Genomic DNA, 16,063 nt, shown 5'->3' on the forward strand with positions numbered 1-16,063 from the left:
ATTAACAGTGTCCATGTTTTTAATTAGATTTTAAACTTCACACTCTTTTATTTCCAAATGATCATTTGAAGACAAATACTGTGCTCAGAGTATTTGAAGGCAAACAGTATGCTCAGAAAGAAGTCCCGACTTGAAAAATACAAATTTGAGAGTTCCTTGCATGGGTGTGATACTTCTATCATGGGAGTGGACAAGCTCTTTAGAGACTGTGTGCGCTGTAAGCAGAAGCAGCTAAGGGGAAACCCAGGGAAACGTAGATTAAAGAGTCAGAGAGAGAAGGGGAAGTCTGCCAAGAATGAGAAATAAACAAAGAACTAATAGAAAAGGCATGAACCAAGGGCAGATAACATTTTGATAATAAATGTGGCCAGGCGCAGTGGCTCATGCCTATAATTTCAGCACTTTGGGATGCCTACGTGCGAGGATCACCTAAGGTTAGGAATTTGAGACCAGCCTGGCCAACATGGTGAAACCCCATCTCTACTAAAAATACAAAAATTAGTGGTGGCACACGTCTGTAGTCCCAGCTACTTAGGAGGCTGTGGCAGGGGAATTGCTTGAACCCCGGAGCTGGAGGTTGCAGTGAGCTGAGATCATGCTAGTGTACTCCAGCCTGGGTGACAGACGAGACTCTGTCTCAGGAAAAAAAAAAAAAAAAAAAGCATAAGTCAAAACCACAACGTGATACCATTTCACACCCATTAGGATGGCAATTATCAAAAAAAAAAACTTGAAAAGAACAAATGTTAGAGAGGGTATTAAAAAGTGCATTGCTGGTGGGAATGTAAAATGGTGTAGACACTGTGGAAAACAGTATGGGAGGTTCTTAGAAGGTTTAACATTCTAAGTTAAAGGTAGAATGTTTAACATAGAATGTTTGGTATGACGCACCAGTTCTACTTCTGGTTATACACCCAATAGAATTGAAAGCAGGCACTCAAATATCTGTACACCAATGTTCACAGCAGCACTACTCACAATAGCCAAAAGGTGGAAAGAATGCAGATGTCCATTGATCAACGAATGGATAAACAAAATGTAGTGTATATATACAATGGAATATTATTCAGCCTGAAAACGAATGAAGTTCTGATTCATGCTATGACATGGATGGATTTGAAAAACATGCTGACCAAGTGTGGTGGCTCATGCCTGTAATCCCAGCACTTTGGGAGGCCGAAGTTTGTGGATCACTTGAACCCAGGAGTTTGAGACCAGCCTGGGCAACATAGCAAAACCTCGTCTGTACACAAAATATAAAAATTAGCCCAGGATCTTGTGTCCTTGTAGTCCCAGCTACTCAGGAAGCTGAGGTGGGAGGATCGCTGGAGCCCAGGAGAGGGAGGTTGCAGTGAGTGGAGATTGCGCCACTGAACTCCAGCCTGGGTGACAGAGTGAGATCCTGTCTCAAAATCAAACAAACAAGCAAAACCATTATGCTAAGTAAAATAAGCCAACCGCAAAAAAAAAAAAAAAAAAATTATTGCATAATTCTGCTAATATGAGCAGAATTATTAGAATTTAGAATAGGCAGAATCATAGTGACAGAGTAGAATTGATGTTACCAGGAGCTGCGGGAGGGAAAATGAGAAGTTATTGTTTAATGGGTTTAGAATTTCAGTTTGGGAAGTTAAATAATTTCTAGAGATGGATGGTGATGTTGGTTGCACAGCAATTTGAATGTACTTAATGTCACTGAACTGTATATTTAAAATGGCTAAAATAACGAATTTTATGTTATGGGTATTTTATCACAACAAAAAGAGGAAGAAATGCATAAAGAAGCCAGGCACAAAAGAGTACACACTGTGTGAGTTTATTTATATGAAGTTCAAGAACAGGCAAACCTAACTGGAGGTGGGAGTAGAGCCAGAACAGCAGTTACCTTGGTGTATGCATGTGGGAAGGAGATTGGAGAAAAGAAGAAACAAACTGTACATTCAAGGACTTTGAAAAGGGGACAAATATTGTTATAAATAAAGGGTAATGTTGGCTAGGAAGCCTAGCTTTTTTTGGGAAGGGGAAAATTGAATGTATTTTTAGTTCAAGGAACAGATGGAGAGAGAGGGAAGAATGACAGTGCAAGAGAAGGAAGAGACAGATGACATCCGGAGGTGTGAGGGGAGGGAACAAAAAAGGGAGGGTGGGATTAGCCTTGGAAAGGGATAGGGGATGGATCTTCCACTGTGCCTATGAGAAAAGGGAGCAAGAATGGGTGAGGATTGACTAAGCGAGGAAGTGGAAGGGAAGCACATCAAAAGAGTCAGAGTTGCATAGTTTTTCTTTTCTTTTTCTTTTCTGTTATCTTTTTGAGACAGGGTCTTGCTGTATCAAGGGTACACTCCCAGGCTAAAGCACAGTGGCACTATCTGCACAAACTGCAACCTCTGTCTCCTGGGCTCAAGTGATTCTCTCATCTCAGCTTCTGAGCTGCTGGAACTACAGGTGCACTCCGCCACTCCCAGCTAAATTTTGTATTTTTTGTAGAGAGGGGGCTTTGCCATGTTGCCCAGGCTGGACTCCAACGCCTGGGCTCAAGCAATCGCCCACTTTGGCCTCCCAAAGTGCTGGGATTACATGCATGAGCCTCGGTTCCTGGCCATCTTTTTTCACTATACTGAACTGCCTCCCCCTACCTACTCTATATCACCAATATGCCAGCAGAATTCGACCCCTCTGATCTATTTCTTACTCCAAAACTAAGCTATGCCACTAACTACCATTTCCAAAATCATTTCTGTTGACATTTTTCCCATCTCAACGTGTAGATATTTGACCAGAAGACCTCTACGGTTTATGCAAGCTACAACATTTTGTTTTGTTACAGATGTGAATTTTAGAATAAATCAGTTGGAAAATATATGTATTTTTTAAATTTTCTCTGTGTCCTGAATTTAATAAGTGCAGCTGGGAAATAGACGTACTTCCAAAATTATGTTGGTAATATAGAGCTATCTGCCTTTCTCACAAAAATTCTGGGTTTTTTTTTTTTTGAACTGAGAATTTTCTTTTCGTTTTACAAGGAAAACTGATTTCAGACTTAGCTAGATTAAATATATCCACATGCAATTGATATATCAAAATTTTGTTAGAAGGAGGTAAATAATTGGAACAGGTTTCTCTCTCTGTCAATTTAGAACAATGAAGACTTCATTGCTGTGTATTAGCCCATAATAAGATTCTGGGGCAGCTGTAGGGTGTATAGTCTCATTCCCTCAGAAGCAGAGGCCTTTGCTGAAGAGCAGGCAATATTGCAGTAGGAGCCTGACTAGAAAACTACTTCATCAAAGGTGTTCAGAAAATCCCCTTTCAAAATACATACAGGCAATTCAAAAGGCAAAAGTATGGTTGGTTAATGCATGTAGAAAAATGGGAAGCTTCATTAATATTCAAAAGATGTAAATTAAAATGACACTCAGATGCCATTTCAACTTATCCATTTAGCAAGATTTGTAAAAGTAATGCTTAAGGGTAAAGTGTAATGGGAAATCTCATGGGCTGCTTGTAGAGTATAAATTGGTTTAATTTTTTAAAAAGCGATGGAAGAATGTCTACCAAAAACCTTACCAATGGCCATACATTTTGAATCAATGATGGTAGTACAAGGATGTCATCCTTTAAAGTATTCAGAAAAGTGGATAAAAGCTTCCTCACACAAAGAAACTCATGGCCATGCTAATTATGATAGAGACAGCTGGAGACACCTGAATGTCTAACTATAAGGAATTCAGTGGGTGTTTGTATGTGTGTGTGTGTGTATTGAGACAGGGTCTCTCTATGTTGCCTAGGCTGGTCTTGAACTCCTGGGCTCAAACAGTTCTCCCGTGTCGGCCTCCCAAAGTGTTGGGATTACAGGCGTGAGCCACTGTGCTCAGCCAAGCATTTCAATTATGAAAGATGCATATGATATTATGCATTTTATAGCCATTCAAATGCTTATGAATAATCTTTAATGACGTAGGGAAAATGTGACACAATGAAAAGTGAAACACTATTATTTCCTCTGTGTTAAAATATGTGTGTATATAGAAAAAGACTAGAAAGTGTCTGAATGTAAAGTAGTTACATCTAAGTGGCAAGACCTTATGATTGTGTTTTCCTTCTTTATACTGCTCTCTATTTTCACAATGTATGATCGCTATTTTAAAAATCTGAATCTAAAGTTATTTTTTGACAAAGGAAGAAAATGTCCTTTGATTATTTTTGGTAATGATTAAATCCCTGTACTCCAGAGAAATGGGCCAAAACATTCAGCTAAGTTCAGCTATTCATTCAACAACATTCAATAAGCATCGACTTTGTACTAGGCTCCACAATATGTACTGGGAATTCAAGGGTAAAGAAGACACCTAGACTCGTGCTGGCCCTCAATGAGCTTAGTCTAGTGGAGGGTGCAGTAGATTAGTTTGCCAGGGGTGCCATAACAAAGTACCCCAGACTGAATGGCTTCAAGCAACAGAAATTAATTTTCTTACAATTCCAGAGACTAGATGTCCAAGCTGTTGGCAGAGTTGGTTTCTTTTGAGGCCTGTCTCCTTGGCTTGTAAATGGCTGTCTTCCGGCTGAGTCTTTATATCACCTTCCCTCTCTGCGTCTGTATCTAAATGTTCTCTTCTTATCATGACACCAGTTATATTGGATTAGGGCCCCACCCTAATGACCTCATTTTAACTTAATTACTTCTGTAAAGACCTTATCTCTAAATACAGTCATAATCAAAGGTACTGGGAGTTAGGACTTCAACTTTTAAGTTTTGAGGGGAATAACTCAACCCATAATATCTAGCAATTAAATAATTGCATCAGGCCGGGCACGGTGGCTCACGCCTGTAATCCCAGCACTTTGGGAGGCCGAGGCGGGCAGATCACCTGAGGTCAGGAGTTCGAGACAAGCCTGACCAGTATGGAGAAACCCCATCTCTCCTAAAAATACAAAATTAGCTGGGCATGGTGGTGGCCACCTGTAATCCCATCTACTCAGGAGGCTGAGGCAGGAGAATCACGTGAACCCGGGAGGCAGAGGTTGTGGTGAGCCGAGATCGCACCACTGCACTCCAGCCTGGGCAACAAGAGCGAAACTCCATTTCGGAAAAAAAAGAAAAGAAGGAAAGAAAAGAAAAATTGCTTCAGAAAGAAGGGCTGGAAAAGCTGAGATTAAGACTAAACAGTATCCTTGCACTCCTAGCACTACTGGTAATTTCTAGGGAATGGTGTGATTACTATTACGTCAGCATTTACTTTTAGTCTTCTTCAGTGCATGGTTTGTAGCTTCTTTATTTAACAGCTTAGCAGGAATGAAACAAATTTCCGTCTAGTTACAATAAAATGCAGCTGACATTTTAAATGTATCTTCTCTTCAGAGAGTCAGAGAATGAATATTTATCATTTGATGACTGATATTACAAAGTCATTATTTTATCTTCCAGGGTTCAGATTGGGGTGCGAATCAATACTTGCTAACTGCCCAGATGAACATATGGCATGACTTCCAAGAAGGGCTTGGCTGGTTCCAAGTCCCTAGAGCCACAAACAGAGTTCTGGAGAACAAACTCTGCCCAGTCTAATAACTTCTCTGTGACTCATTTTCAATACTTTTCTAAATTCAGAAGAATAGTTTTTTATGGAATCATGTATAAAACCTAACTAAATTAATAATCTACTTCCTATACACCTGTCATTTGGCATCAAATTCTTTATGGCATGTGGCAGACTACAAGTAAATTCATTAAAAATAAAACAGATTCTTTAGGCTGCATAGATCACAATTGGAAAATACTTGTTACATTACATTCATATACACAAGTAATGGCCCCTCCATTTCAAGAGACAGAATTTTGCATAATCACTTGAGAAGCAATAGAAAGATGGGGTAGTTTGGTGGTTAAGAGAGTCTGGACTCCTGGGAGCAGCTCTACCACTCCCCACCTCTAGGAGGATGGTGAAAATGAAATGAGCAAACCCTCCTTTACAGTAGAGCTCCCCGAGGAGCCCTTTACAATAGTTCCTGGGGCATAGCGACATGTGCAATATTCAAGAACTACTCTTATTAAACATTGCGGAATTGATTTCCTGTCTTTGATGCACTCTTTCTCTCTTGCCTTTCTCCTACACTGCATCCAGACTTAGCTCAGTTACCCAAAGGCTAGTTCAGAATCAACAGTGAATGCTCTATGACAACTTTGAGCCCTCTTGTTGATGACATTTTAATAAGGTAAACTCTTGACCCCTTCACTATTTGAAGTTCACCTTTTGGCTTGTTGGATCCACACAATTGCAGTGATTCCCCTTCTATGGCTAGCAAAATTAAAATTTGTAGAAGTTTGGAAGTATATATTTTGGAGTTCTTGCGTTAATGTGTAAGCACTTCTCATTATCCTGAATTTCTCCAGGTCATCTGTGAATTCTTCCCTATACACAGTCCCACTCGCTGCTTGCTTCCTCTTAAAGTCATTGTGCTAGGCTGTAGGGCTTCGTTTGTTCCAATCTCCATGGCTATGTGGTTGCTCTTCCTAGTTTACAATGCCTTGTTCCTCTTCACCAGCAGTACTCCTCCTTTATTTCAAAATTGGACCCCAACCCCCTAGGATCTTGCTGTTTGTATTCCTTTGCCTTGATTGTACTTATCGTCTGCATTATTTTAATTTGTACTTACAAATTATTGCTTGAAATATCTGTTTCTTATTTGTGCCTTTTGTCTTATTTGTGCCTGTTAGATTGTATGCTCCTTGGCAATACAGCACAAATCCTTGAACTATTTTGTACGTGATCCTACTGTTTGAGGATATGCACTAAATATCGTTTATTTCTTACACTGGCCTTTTTATTGCTTTTTCTCCCAGTTACTCTCCTCTACCTTCTAATCTGGATTTTCTGGCTGGTATCCTTTTGTTAACATAGACCATCTAGAATGTTTTCTAACCTTTTGTGTCTTGTATCCTCAAATATCTTCTGACACTTAGTTTACTTTTCTTTGTTGCCCAATCTATTTACATGTTATACCAGTGAAATTAAAGAGTAAAAACGTTTCCCACAGCATGCAAAGGGAAAAAAATAGGTGAAGTGCCCCACACTTAGCGAAACTGTGAGCCCTTCCTCTTTGTGATCCCCCTCCCCCAGTATTTGTTAATCACACCATCTCGTGTTATCTTTCACTTATTTTTCTCTTTTTATTGGATTGTAAGACTATGTTTTATTAGTTTTATGAATCTCTAGCACTTGGCCCATTGCCTGGAACATAGTAAGTGCTTAACAAACTTTTGTTGAAGAAATGAAAGATTTAGTAAAGAGATTCACCCATGAAAACAGTGGTAGTTATAATAGGCTCCTTTGTTTTCCAAGAATCTGGCTTGAGACTAATGCTGTAAAGGGTAAGCACTGGACCCATACCACTATGTTAATACCCCTGCTCTTCCACTTGCTGGTTAGCGACAGAGGGTAAATTACCTCTCTGAGACTAAATATATCATATACAAACTTTCATAGGGTTGCTGTGAGAATTGTAATATTTAGATCAGTACTCAGTATATAGCAAGCACTTAAGAAACTTAGCTACAGCTATTATTAAAAATGACATTGGCCGGGCATAATGGCTCATGCTGTAATCCCAGCACTTTGGGAGGCCAAGGCAGGTGAATCACTTGAGCCCAGGAGTTCAAGACCAACCTGGGCAACATGGCAAAACCCTATCTCTACAAAAAATGCAAAAACTAGCCAGATGTAGTGGCGTATACCTGCAGTCTTGGCTGCTGGGGAGACTTAGCTGGGAGGATTGCTTGAGCCTGGGAAGTTGAGGCTGCAGTGAGCGATGATCATGCCACTACACTCCAGCTTGGGTGATAGAGAAGACCTTGTCTCAAAAATAAATAAATAAATAAATTAATTAATTAATTTATCAATACTTACTTATTCAAGGAGACCAGGAAAATAACTGTCACATCATTGACACCACCTGCATTTATTGAGTGCTCAATTATCCAAAGACCATGGAAAATTCACCATCAGCATTAGACCTAGGTGTGGTGATAGGAAAAGAGAGCTTTTATCCATGTGAATAACCAGCAATATCAACATTTAGAATTCTTTTCATAATTAAACTTTGATTTTTTAAAAAATTGTGGTAAAATATGCATAACATGAAGTTTGCCATTTAACCATTTTTAAGTATTACAGTTCAACGGCATTAGGTACATTTGCATTGTTGTGCAACCATCACCACTATACATTTCTAGAACTCTTTTCATTTTGCAAAACTGAAACTCTGCACCTATTAAATAACAACTCCCCATCCCCCCTTCACCCAACCCCTGGCAACCACATCCTACTTGCTCTGTGAGTTTGACTACTCTAGGTAGCTCATATAGCTGAAATCATACAGTATTTGTCCTTTTGTGTCTGGCTTATTTCACCTAGTGTAATGTCTTCAAGGTTCATCTATGTTTGTAGCATGTGACAGAATTTTCTTCCTTTTTAAGGCTGAATTAAGTTTTAAATTTCAGTGGGTGTAAAATATTCCCTTTCTGTTGTTTTGGTTTTTGTTTGTTTTTTGTTTTTGAGACGGAGTCTCACTCTGTCACCCAGGCTGGAGTGCAGTGGTGACATCTCGGCTCACTGCATCCTTTGCCTCATGGATTCAAGTGATTCTCCCTGCCTCAGCTTCCCGAGTAGCTGGGATTCTCCCTGCCTCAGCCTCCCAAGTAGCTGGGATTACAGGCACCTGCCACGACACCTGGTTAATTTTTATATATGTATTTTTAGTAGAGACGGGGTTTTACCATGTTGGCTAGGCTGGACTTGAACTCCTGACCTCAGGTGATCCGCCCTACTCGGCCTCCCAAAGTGCTGGGATTACAGGCCTGAGCCACTGCACCTGGCCCACTTTCTACTGTTGTGTGTCTAGGTGGTTCCCCATTTTTAACAACCGCAGCTAATGAAAATCGGGCTCTTTCAGTGTAAGTATTTTGAGGCCTCAAATAATAATGAAGATGAGAAAAGACAAGTCTAGTGCCCAGAAAATCTCATTAAAAGCACGTCTTCTTGTTTTTATCAGAAACGCTTATCCTGTATTTTAAGATGCATTTAATTGAGATTTTGTTTGAGACATAAGAATAAAGGTTTGCTCAGATGTGTAACTTGGGAGGCTTAGCTGGGAGGATTGCTTGAGCCTGGGAAGTTGAGGCTGCAGTGAGCCATGATCATGCCACTACACTCCAGCTTGGGTGATAGAGAAGACCTTGTCTCAAAAATAAATAAATAAATAAATTAATTAATTAATTTATCAATACTTACTTATTCAAGGAGACCAGGAAAATAACTGTCACATCATTGACACCACCTGCATTTATTGAGTGCTCAATTATCCAAAGACCATGGAAAATTCACCATCAGCATTAGACCTAGGTGTGGTGATAGGAAAAGAGAGCTTTTATCCATGTGAATAACCAGCAATATCAACATTTAGAATTCTTTTCATAATTAAACTTTGATTTTTTAAAAAATTGTGGTAAAATATGCATAACATGAAGTTTGCCATTTAACCATTTTTAAGTATTACAGTTCAACGGCATTAGGTACATTTGCATTGTTGTGCAACCATCACCACTATACATTTCTAGAACTCTTTTCATTTTGCAAAACTGAAACTCTGCACCTATTAAATAACAACTCCCCATCCCCCCTTCACCCAACCCCTGGCAACCACATCCTACTTGCTCTGTGAGTTTGACTACTCTAGGTAGCTCATATAGCTGAAATCATACAGTATTTGTCCTTTTGTGTCTGGCTTATTTCACCTAGTGTAATGTCTTCAAGGTTCATCTATGTTTGTAGCATGTGACAGAATTTTCTTCCTTTTTAAGGCTGAATTAAGTTTTAAATTTCAGTGGGTGTAAAATATTCCCTTTCTGTTGTTTTGGTTTTTGTTTGTTTTTTGTTTTTGAGACGGAGTCTCACTCTGTCACCCAGGCTGGAGTGCAGTGGTGACATCTCAGCTCACTGCATCCTTTGCCTCATGGATTCAAGTGATTCTCCCTGCCTCAGCTTCCCGAGTAGCTGGGATTCTCCCTGCCTCAGCCTCCCAAGTAGCTGGGATTACAGGCACCTGCCACGACACCTGGTTAATTTTTATATATGTATTTTTAGTAGAGACGGGGTTTTACCATGTTGGCTAGGCTGGACTTGAACTCCTGACCTCAGGTGATCCGCCCTACTCGGCCTCCCAAAGTGCTGGGATTACAGGCCTGAGCCACTGCACCTGGCCCACTTTCTACTGTTGTGTGTCTAGGTGGTTCCCCATTTTTAACAACCGCAGCTAATGAAAATCGGGCTCTTTCAGTGTAAGTATTTTGAGGCCTCAAATAATAATGAAGATGAGAAAAGACAAGTCTAGTGCCCAGAAAATCTCATTAAAAGCACGTCTTCTTGTTTTTATCAGAAACGCTTATCCTGTATTTTAAGATGCATTTAATTGAGATTTTGTTTGAGACATAAGAATAAAGGATTGCTCAGATGTGTAACTTTGTTGTTGTTCATCTGTAATGATTACCACATCGTCTTGGTCAATGTATTCACTGACCATAAAAGCAGAAAACTGTGCATTTCCTTGATAATATTAGTAATGAGTTGGCAAGTGATCTCTGAGCTTTGGGATGGGCCGAAAGGTGAAATAGAAGATGTTCTAACCTGCCAAGACTTGAGTTAAAGCCTTTTAAATTGTTTCTTTTCCAATCATTGCTAAGATTATTAAATTGCAAAGCTGGATAAGGAAGCTTGTGGCATGTATTTTGTTTTAGACAGTAAGCTACTAAAGAGAAAAACAGCGAGACGTCAGGGAAGCAAAGAACAAAATTACGTATAACAATCTTGATAATGTAAAATGTATTTTTCAATATAAATAAGAGCTCTGATAACAAGCTAAAAACTTCATGGGCATGGATGTTCCCGTTTTCTTTAAGGGAAGGAAATTTTAAATTGGATATTATTTTATTACCTCAGGTGGAAGAAACATTTTTGCATTCATTATTTATACCCTGCCAAGTACAAAAAATATTTGAGGCAATTTGAGAGACTATTAAAGAATGCAATTAAAGAAATCTAAGTAGAATTTCCCTAGCTTGTCTTGTATAGTTCAGGCACTGACCTTTTATCTGAAAATACTAACAGAAACCTTAAAAAAGAACATAAACTTTGATGACTGGAGGGAAATTGTTTAGCAGTTTCTTGCATGGCAGTGGCTAGGTCTGTCTACCTAGGGCTGGTCAGTTCCATTTTCTCTTGTAATTAGGAGTTTCTTGGCCTGTAAATAAAGTAACCATATGTTCTAGATTTTCTGGGGCAGCCCCAATTAAAAATATTCTTTCCTGTTGTTAGACCATGTGTCAGACCATATGTACTGAAATTTTTATGGAAAATGTGGTCAGCTTACTCAAAATTGTCAGTATTTCCCTAATGGGCCTTTCCTTCAAGGTACCCAGACGCCTCAGTGTGGGTTGGGGTTCACGTCCCACCCATTCTATGAGAATCGGCTGATGTCTTTGCATTTTTGTAAAGCCTGACCTGCTTTCTTCCAAAAACCTTCCTTCTCCCATCTCCCACTCCACCTATGGAGTGCCACAATCTGCCTAGCGTTTGATTGTACACCATCTTTTATTGTTATGTGCGGTTAATTTCATCTTCTCGACAATATTGCAGTCTGGAGGAAAGGAATACCATCTAAGCTTCTCCCACAACTTCCGGGGGCTAGGCACATAGCAGTTCCTGTTTTAAAAATCAAAACAAAAAAGATTGATTAATTTGTTTGTGTCATTCAGAGCAGGGACTCTTTTAGTCTCTACCAGAACCCTGCAATGAACTTGTAAATATTTTACTATCGGTAAAAACCCTTACCACCGCACCAGATTTCTATTCTAATTCTAAGCATTTTATTTTATAAACACATACACACACACACACACACACAGAGACACACACACACACGGACTTCAGAAAGTTCATGGAAAAATGGAATTAAAAGATATAAATAAAAAATGCAAACTTTATTTATCAACGTAAGTTCCATCAAGGTCAAGATGTTTTGTAAGTGACGATACCAGCCACTTAGTCCATTCCTAAAGAACTGAGGGTCCTGGGAATCTACCCATATCAATGCAATCCTTTTTATATTATTAACTGAAGAAAAATGGGTACCCTTTACAGATTTTTAAGATTAGAAACCAAAAAGAAGTCAGAAGGAGCCAAATCAGGACTGTAAGGTGGATGCCTAATAATTTAACATCAAAACTCTCCCAAAATTGCCCTCGTTTGACATGGGCAGGAGCGTTGTCAAGGTGGAGAAGGACTCTCTGGTGAAGCTCTCCCAGGCATTTTCTGTTAAAGCTTTGGCTGACTTTCTCAAACTGTAATCATAATAAGCAGAAGTTACCATTCTTTGGTCCTCAAGAAAGTCTCCAGAAAGTTTTTTGAGATGCTTAAGCAAAATGCCTTGAACATCCCAAAAAACTGTTGGCATGACTTGTAATCTTAACCAGCCCACTTTTGCTTTGACTGCACCACTTCCACCTCTTGGTAACCATTTCTTTGATTGTGCATTGTCTTCAGGATTACACTGGTAAAGCCATGTTTCATCACTTGTTACAGTTCTTCAAAGAAATACTTCAGGATCTTGATCCCACTTGTTTAAAATTTCCATTGTCTGCAGCTGATCTGGGCTCCACAGTTTTGGCATCCATCAAGCGGAAAGTTTGCTCAACTGTAATTTTTCAGGCATAATTGTGTAAGCTGAACCAAGTGAGATGTCTATTGTGTTGGCTGTGTTTGTGCTGTTACGCAAGTCCTCTTCAACTGGGGCATGGACAAGATGAATTTTTTCCTCACAAATTGATGTGGATGGTCTGCCATGGTGAGCTTTATCTTAAATATCACCTCGTCCTTTCTTAAAATGAGTTATTCATTTGTAAACTACTGATTTTGGTGGGGGTATTTTCCCCATAAATTTTTCATAAAGCATCAATAATGTCACCATTCTTCCACCCAAGCCTCACCAGCAATTAGATATTTGCTCTTTCTTCAATTTTAGCAGAATTCATGTTGCTCTGATAGAGGCTTCTTTCAAACTGATATTTCATTCTTCTTAGTGCCTCAATGAGATCCTGTTCAGACATGCTATAACAAATCAGTATGAGCTTCTTTTAGTGTGAAAAAAATTTGAAATCTATACATAGTTTTTCATAAAATGCATTTTCCATCAACTTTTAGAAGTTGCGACCAGGCACGGTAGCCGATGCCTGAAATCCCAGCACTTTGGGAGGCCAAGGTGGGTGGATCACTTGAGGTCTGGAGTTCGATATAAGCCTGGCCAACATGGTGAAACCCCGTCTCTACTAAAAATACAAAAATTAGCCGAGCATGGTTGCAGGCGCCTATAATCCCAGCTACTCAGGAGGCTGAGGCAGGAGAATCACTTGAACCCAGGGGGTGGAGGTTGCAGTGAACCGAGATCACACCACTTCACTCCAGCCTGGGCAACAGAGTGAGACTTCATCTCAAAAAAATATATAATAGTAATTAAAAATAAAAAAAGAAGTCAGTTCCCTTGTATATATTTGGCCAGTAAAACTCAGGCCTTAGTTTCACATATGTACTAAGGAAAAATGGTTTTAGGACTTTGTAATTTTGTCCCAGAACTATAGGTGGATAGAGCGCTAACATTTCTTTTTCAGGCTTATCTTCTTTCTCTCCCCTCACTAAAGGTGTCCTCCCAGGCGTCAGTGCTCAAGTCTCTGACTATCCATCTGCTCTATGGAAGTTGGTTATGAAGGGACACACTGTTCCCTCCAGGTGATCACCATCAAATCTGCATTTCCACAGCAGCTTTTCCCTGCACTCCAGCCAGTGAGTCAACTAGTCAGAAGGTATAAGATATGGGGCACAGATAGGGGAGTATGGAGTAGGGAGTTTGGGGAGATGGACAATATCAGGAAAAAGGGAATGTTTTCAAAATATTTATAGTAGATGAGATCTAGTAGGTCTCGGGTGAGACTTGGGCAAATGTATGTCGAAGGATTCGGTGATTCTTATTTCAGAGAACCACAGTTCCAGAACTCTTAGTTTCAATTCCTTGTAGTACAACTTTAAAGGTTGCCATCAGCATAGCTCTATCACACCGCCTTCCCTTTCCAGTTTCCCCATTTCATTCAGTATTAATACTCTTGCTTTTTCTGAGAAATTGGAATGTTTAAGAGAGTTTAATGTGCCATAATTGTACATTTGATGTGTTAGGTTGATAAGAGTTATTTAAGTACTTGAGGGAGGTTTTGCTTATTAGGTTGTAAGTTAGCTCTTCAGGCATTTGAAATGTTTAAAATAAAAACTGACTTTATTAAATTTATAAATGCAGTTTAAAATGTTTAAGGGGATTTAATTATCTACTTTGTAAATGGTACTGAATTGTTTAATTAAATTTAGTTTCTTCAACATCAGCTCACCAAATATTAATCATAGAAAAGTGAATTATTCTTCATCTGCATAACAAGATTAGTAATTTAAACTCAAGAAAAACTAGATTTTTAACTGTGTAATAAAAAATGGAATATTAATTTGCTATCCCAGTAAGTGTAAATAGTTTTTTCTACTTCTAAAGATTCCTTTCCTGCCCAAGACCCAAAAACAAATAAATAAACCTCTACAATATCAAAAGATAGAGCTTAAATATGTTTAAATGTAATTGACACTTATTCCCCACAGTTTCTATGCTCCTTATGGTTCTGAAATTTCTGGAATATAAGTGACTCAAAACACCCTTCTTTAATCTGAAGAGGGGAATTATAAGCACCTTTCAAGTTATCTTTTAAATACAAAGTTCCTTCAACCATTGGATACATAATAAGGAATACATTGTACTATGGAATGGAATTTGCTCACTTGATGAGTACATGATTTGTGTTAATCCAAGCCTATCACTGAATAAATTACGGAGACTCTTCTATTAGCTAGAAAAATATCTCAGACCTGACTAGGCGCAGTTTCTCATGCCTGTAATCCTGGTACTTTGGGAGGCTGTGGTGGGTAGATCACAAGGTCAGGAGTTTGAGACCAACCTGTCCAACATAGTGAAACCCCGTGTCTTCTAAAAATACAAAAAATTATCCAGCAGTGGTGGTGGGCACCTGTAATCCCAGCTACTTGGGAGGCTGAGGCAGGAGAATTGCTTGAGCCTGTGAGGCAGAGGTTGCAGTGAGCTGAGATGGTGCCACTGCACACCCCGGGCGACAGTGTGAGACTCCATCTCGAAAAAAAAAAAAAAAGAAAAGAAAAAGAACAATATATCGGACCTGACGCCTCCCCCTCTCCTCCAACTCCCCACCTTCATTAGTTTTTATTCTTGGAGCCTTAGGGTAATCCAAGTGAAATAAAGAATTGTGACGCCAGCAGATCCTAACATAAATGTAAAGCCTAAAGTCTTCAATATTGGGAAAGTTGACATAGTAGACTGTTCTTTTCTCACTTTCAGACTGTGCACATCTGCTCCTATAAAACTGCAAATGAAGCCACTACTACTGTGCAGGCACACTGCGCCTGATTAAATGCCTAGCCAGGCTCCATAGCATCTTTCAAGCACTGTCACTCCTCTTGCTACATTGACTCGGCAGGAGCAAATGGCCTATGCCATGGCCTGTCATGATAACCTCACGCTATAGATGACCTCTTTTTTTGTTGTTGTTTTTGCTTCGGAGGCTTCTGCTATTCATATTTTTACTATGGAAACGAAAATTCCTATGACACTACCTTCTGAGTTAGTGTAATTGAAGGGTACCTTGGGATTGCAGGAAAATTGTAAAATACAAAACAAAACAAAACAAAATTACCATATGTAAGTACTTATCATGTCAATCAAAGTGAATCAGGATTTTTCTTAGTACTGTAAAACCAAAATAAAATTCAGAAACAAATTGGATAATTAGATGCTAAAGCTAATGCAAGATGCAGCTATCTTCCATCACCCCCAGATTAAAATGTTTATGTTTATTTAATCAGTTTTCTTTAACTTTTGGTCGACTCTATTATAAACACAG

The sequence above is a fragment of the Mandrillus leucophaeus genome, unplaced genomic scaffold, assembly GCF_000951045.1.
Source record: "Mandrillus leucophaeus isolate KB7577 unplaced genomic scaffold, Mleu.le_1.0 Scaffold577, whole genome shotgun sequence".
In the NCBI taxonomy this organism is placed as follows: domain Eukaryota; kingdom Metazoa; phylum Chordata; class Mammalia; order Primates; family Cercopithecidae; genus Mandrillus; species Mandrillus leucophaeus.